Source organism: Octopus bimaculoides, chromosome 16, assembly GCF_001194135.2.
Source record: "Octopus bimaculoides isolate UCB-OBI-ISO-001 chromosome 16, ASM119413v2, whole genome shotgun sequence".
Taxonomy (NCBI): Eukaryota; Metazoa; Mollusca; class Cephalopoda; order Octopoda; family Octopodidae; genus Octopus; species Octopus bimaculoides.
This window is the reverse complement of record NC_068996.1, coordinates 24,983,065-24,989,163: the sequence shown is the minus strand read 5'-3', so window position 1 is coordinate 24,989,163 and position 6,099 is coordinate 24,983,065. Positions and strand designations below refer to the sequence as shown.

General features: G+C 34.2%; 1 protein-coding gene and 1 long non-coding RNA gene across 4 annotated transcripts in view; one reads left to right on the top strand and one right to left on the bottom strand.

Moving 5' to 3' along the window:
* Positions 1–4,196, top strand: part of LOC128249602 (uncharacterized) — a 21,935-nt gene extending 17,739 nt beyond the window's left edge. For 2 of the 3 annotated variants that reach the window (XR_008265708.1, XR_008265706.1), the window contains exon 4: positions 3,649–3,857. This is a non-coding gene — a long non-coding RNA (uncharacterized LOC128249602). Of the gene's footprint in view, positions 1–3,648; positions 3,858–4,086 lie in introns of those variants that run through there. The other variant, XR_008265707.1, reaches the window with a different exon arrangement.
* LOC106877203 (carboxylic ester hydrolase LipN) overlaps positions 1–6,099 on the bottom strand; it is a 99,651-nt gene that overhangs the window by 90,944 nt on the left and 2,608 nt on the right. The window lies entirely within an intron of this gene.

Below are 6,099 nucleotides of genomic sequence, written 5' to 3'. Positions count from 1 at the left end.
CTCTTCTCTCGTACTCCCCCCTCTCTCACTCTCTACACTCTTACCCTTACTCTCACTCTCACTCTCTTCTCCTCTCTCCCCCCCCATACCCTTTTTCCCTCTCTCACTCTCTTTCTCCCCCCATACCCATTCCGGTCAGCCATTATTATGATTGACAGTTGACTGGACACTATTCAATTTTTCTTCTCCGTGTTTTTCTCCCTGTCTCCGTATTCTTTCTGTTGAAGAGCGTAGCTCGAAACGTCAAAGACTTTCCGTATTCCCGAGCGTCATACTAAATACATCCTTTTGTTACTTACACCACCTGTCCTCGTCTGTTGTTGTTTTTTCGTATATTCTCCCATATATATATATAGCCAGCATAGAAAAACAGATGCAGAATGGATAAACAATATAACTATTTAACTCACTCAAGACCATCCCTGATTTTAGGATACAATTTTCCCGTTTTAAACCTTTAGCATTCAGATTATTTTGTCAAATGTAATACTTATTTACATTGCTTGGAATTACTCATGCATTAAATTGTAGCTTATGATTTCAATGATGTCACTTTATTTTTAGAATGACATTGTAGGGTAGGTGTGAGAGGCAAGATCTGGCCAGTTTGAACCTAGAATAGGTAGAATATTTTGGCTGGATAGAGCCAGTTTAAAAGTAATCTAAATTAAAACTTAACATGAAAATTCCACATTCGTTTTTGTTCCAAACACCAGCTTAATAATGCCAAAGTTATCTTACCAACATCTTAATTTATTTTCAAAATTAATTGAAACAAAAGCAATGTATTTCAACAGAAATATCCTAGCGATATGATTTAGCCTTCAAATTTTTACATCATGTTCATCTTAGCTCTTTTGATATCAACTTGTCTTAGACAAGACCCGATTCTATGATACAAACTTCATATTTTAACCCTTTAGCATTCAGATTACTTTATCAAATATAAGGACAAAGACCCCCTTTGGTCAGGAATGACCATGGGATTGCACCAAGAAAGTTCCTCTTCCAAGACACAAGTCCAGGCAAGGTTGTTTGTGGAAGACCAGCAATCACCCATGCATACCAATCTCCCCTTACTACACCACTGATGTTATCCAAGGGAAAGGCCCTGGCTAATACAGCTTGACACCAGTGATGTCAACTCATTTCCACAGCTGAGGGAACTGAAGCAATGTGAATAAAGTGTCTTGCTCAAGAACACAACACACACCCACAATACACATTATTTTGAATTAATCCTGTATTATCTTGTAGCGTCAAGATTTTGAATAATATGATTGTTTATTTTTAGAATGACATTGTAGAGTAGATGTGAGAGGCCAGATGCTCCTGGTTTGAACATAAAACAAGAATATGTGGGCCTTATGTGACTAGTTTAAATGCTAAAAGGTTAAAGTGATCTAAATTAAAACCTTACTTTGAAATTGCCTGTTAGTTAATGTCCCAAACACCAGCTTATGAATGACAAATTATTTTACTAAATTTTCAATTATTTTTGAAATTAATTAAATAGAAACCAGTGTTTTTCAAAAGAACCATGTTAACAAAAGGGTTAAACTTTTCTAAATTAAAACCTTCCATCAAAATTACACATTAAATTAATATTTAAAAAAAGCCAGTTTAATAATCAGTTATTTTACTAAATTCTTAATTATTTTCAAAATTAATTGAAATAAAAGTAGTATATTTCAGTATAAATAGGGTTACAAAAAGATTAATGGTCTCCATTAGAATATAGTTCCTTCACCAACTTCTCTTATCACAAATGTTTGGTTAAGTAAGGGAGCCTATATTTATGTAGATTGTCAAATTTTAATTGGAAAACTAATGCAATGAATGGAGGACAACAGCCCATTGATTAATATTTTAATTATTTTTGGAAAGAACAGAAAATAACTCCAAAATGATTCAATTTTTAAAGACCTAACCATAGTTGTTGAAGTAGTGTTAAGGAAATGACTAAATAGGATTACTATTATAATCCTATTTAGAGATTTCCTTACAAAATAACCAGAGTTGGGATTGAAAAAAAATTGTTCTCCATCCCATTTCCATAATAGCTCCTTAAAAAACACACACACGCACGCACGCGCACGCACGCGCACACGCACACACACACACACACACACACACACTATTTCCTTTCTCAATATTTGTCAATAACAATGGGGTTAATATAACAATCTAGGTTTCAATTTAATGGAAATGTATCCTTACAACACACACCAACAACAATAGTGTCATCAAGTTACAGTGACTAAGCTTTCAATGAAACTACCACAATTCATAATTTTATTAACATCCATATTCAACAAGACATATCCATATCAAACATAAACAACCTCAACATCATTGTTTTTATTATTGTAGAGTTTGATAGAATCTTCATGGGCTTTAACTCTTTGCTTGTCCTGTGTATCACATATTGCATGACTAAGTGGTTAGAGTATTTGGCTCATGATTGCAAGGTTGTGAATTCAATTCCAGGCAACGTATTATGTCTTTGAGCAAGACACTTTATTTCACATTACTGCAGTCCACTCAGCTGCTAAAAATAAGCTGTAGTTGTAATTCAAAAGGGCCAGCCTTATCACATTCTGTGTGTCATGCTGAATCTCCCCGAGAACTATGTTAAGGGTACACATGTCTGTGGAGTGCTCAGACACTTGCACATTAATTTCACGAGCAGGCCGTTTCACTGAATGGAACAACTGGAATATTTGTTATCGTAACCAACAGAGTGCCAATATCAAATATTATACACAGGTCATATTTCCCCAGCATCCATTCATCATATATGATGCACATTACCAATTTTTTTCTACCACCAAAATAACTTGGGACCTTTGAAAGGAACAATTTATATTGCTCTAAAGAAGGACTAACCAAAAGTCTGAAAATGTGTGTGGATGTTTAGAACAAACTTATGAAAATGCTTTGGTCAAGCAAAGAGTTAACAAGCCAATGAGAAAGGCTTTTCTTAATGGCTCAACCAACTATAAACACTCACCAACTAATCTTTACATTACAATCTACCATACTAAGTATCAAAAATGTCATCTTGGATAATGTCTCGGATATACCAAAATCTGGATAGTGATAAATTTAATGATACTTCATTTCATCAGAGATGAATGACATATAACAACATCCCTATTATTTTAATTACTGTTTCCCCAAGCTGCCATGATTGGCTTTGCCTATGTTTTATCTTTTACTTGTTTTAGTTATTGAACTGCAGCAATGTTTCAAAGGTTTCATCAAACAAATCGACTTTGGTACTTATAAAGCATCTTACTTATTCTATTGGTCTCTTTTGCCACCATACTTCCTTTGCTACCACTGCATAGATATTCAAGAACATCAACTAGTGATGATCACCTCTGCCTCTGTGTGTTTCCATTAAAATAATCCTTCAGTCACTTGTCTAGATCTCCCAAACCTTTCTTTTCTTTTCCAATTACACCCAGTTTTCAATTTCTTCATTAACAATATCAATCTAATTAACCAATGACTGTCAGTTAGCTACTTTGTGACTAATTATTGAATGAATGAAATACCATCTTAATGTCACCAATAATGAATCTATTAGTTCTTATATGAAAGCTATTACCTTGTTGTTACCAAAGTTATCTTCCTTTATAGGCAACGGTTTTCTTTTTTCGGATGCAGAACAACTTTACAGACTTTAGTTACTGAAGTTCGAAAATTTGATAAGCTCTTATCATAAAGAGAAGAAAATGGTGAGGTTTTGAAACTGACCTTTTATTTGAGAGGGCAGGAAAGAAACATGAGTATCTTAGACTCCTCCACAGTGAAAAAGTTTATCTAAATTTACAAATTCCCTAAATAATTTTTACAACTCTAATTTTCTTGAACTATTTTTTTAAAAATTTAAATAAAAGCATACAATACTTCATGAAATAATCAAGTAATGCTGTGTTTCAAGACATTAAAATTAAATAAAACTAATATTAAAACTATGTGGAGGCACATGGCTTAGTGGTTATTGTGGTTTCAATTCCTACACAAGACAATGTGTTGAGTTCTTGAGAAAAACATTTCATTTTACATTTGCTTCAGTCCACTCAGCTGGTAAACATGAGTAATCCTGCAAAAGACCAGCATCCCATCCATGGAGGAATGTATACAGCAGAGAATCCAGCCCTATGCTCCTTACAGAGTAATGTAGATGAACCAATATCATAATAAAATTAATTCATCTATGTTCATTATTTTTTTTCTTTTTTAGAAAATTTTTTTTAGCTTCCTGCTCCCCCCCCCCCAAATCAAACACTGTGGCTTTGCACCTTTTTTTCTTTATTTTTTTTTTAAGTTTAGAAAAATAAGTTGTGGTGCTAAAAGGAAGTCAAGAACAGAGTTCTAATAGCCATCAAAATTCTGCATTATTTCCAAGCAATCAACTAAACTATTCACTAATTAAAAGGTGATGAAATGGCAGAATTAGTCAAGCATCAGACAGAATGTTTTGTGATATTTGTTTTGATTCTCTACATTAGTAGAACTGAATGAAAGTCAAACCAGATACCTTGCAGTAATTTTTCTGGATCTTTGAAGTTCAAATTCTGCTAGGATCTACTTTAGCAATAACTTTAATCCATAGCCTGGTTTAACACCACCACCTGGTACTTTCAGTGCCTTTAGAATAGTCCACTGATGCAATCATGCAAACCAGGTTTCCAGTTTGAGAATACCTGATTTACTCTCCCCCGTCTCAACAGTCTTGGAGTCTCTGTAATGAGTCATAAGCACTGCATTCTCTCCTGACTAGAAGACAAAAAAAAGCGTGTAAATGGCCGAGTATTCCAGATGTGTACCCTTAAAACATAATTCTCAAGTCCAATCAGCAGGACACAATTATGCAATAAGGCTAGATCTTTACGTTACAAGTACAGACCATCTGGCAGGGCTCCAGTTTCAACGTACACAATTTCACTTACATGATGGAATTGGTTAGGTAAAAACATTTTCCCAAAATGCTACGCAGTGGGACCTCATAATCTGTAAACATTCAACCATTCCTACATCTAAATGAAAGAACCTAAAGAAATTCTCAACAAAAGCAGACGAGTGTTTAACACATAAGCGTAACGTGGTTGGAAAAAAAAAAAAAAAAAAAAAAAAAAAATCTTAGGTCTTGGACATTATTCTATCATGGTTTTTAGATGTTCTTCACATCGCAATAAATCTTGGATGAAATTCTTCATTGGAAAAAGAAGATAATATAATGCAGTAGCACTTATGTATTTAATTTGTCCTACTTCCGTAACCTATCTCTACATTCGAAACGAGATGGTTGGGGAGTCTATATGACCACAAAGAAATAAAAACCACACATCAACACATAGAAGAAAAACAATGAGATGATTACGTCTGAATTATCTGATAAAAATTAGAGTTGACCTAATAATCAAAGTATTATATTTCCAATATATCTCCTATATTTCCAATATGCCCCTCTAAAAAGAAAAAAAAATGAAGAATCTTATGTGAAAGAACCCGATTTCGGTCTTTATTCACTAACTTCCAGTTATTACGACACGAGATCCACAAGAACCATTCTTCTCACCTGCTCTATTTCCAGATATCTTATCGGGAAAGAAAGGATTCTGTACCTTCACTAAAGACCAAACACTTGAGGCACCAAATTGAAACCCTTCATCCACAAGTTTCTCATTTACTAACCCGTGAGAATAGATATATATTGAGATTATGTCTGCGGGATACACACACACTCATTTATACACCTGCCTGTATGCTTTATATAAATCTCCCAATATGAGAAAATGTAATTATTCAATCACACTACAAATCTAGACTGTGCGTCTTGGAGCTATTCAGTACTTTATTCAAAAAGTGGTACTCTTAATTTGATTCACCATCTTAAGAGATACTCTTTCTTGAGGGGAAACCCAACACGAAAACTTAACCCATGAACAATACAGAGACCAAATATATAGAGCATACAGTTCAGAATGCGGTGCCCCAAAGATTTGACAGTGATATATATATATATATGTGTGTATACACACACACACACACACACACACACACACACACACACACACACACACA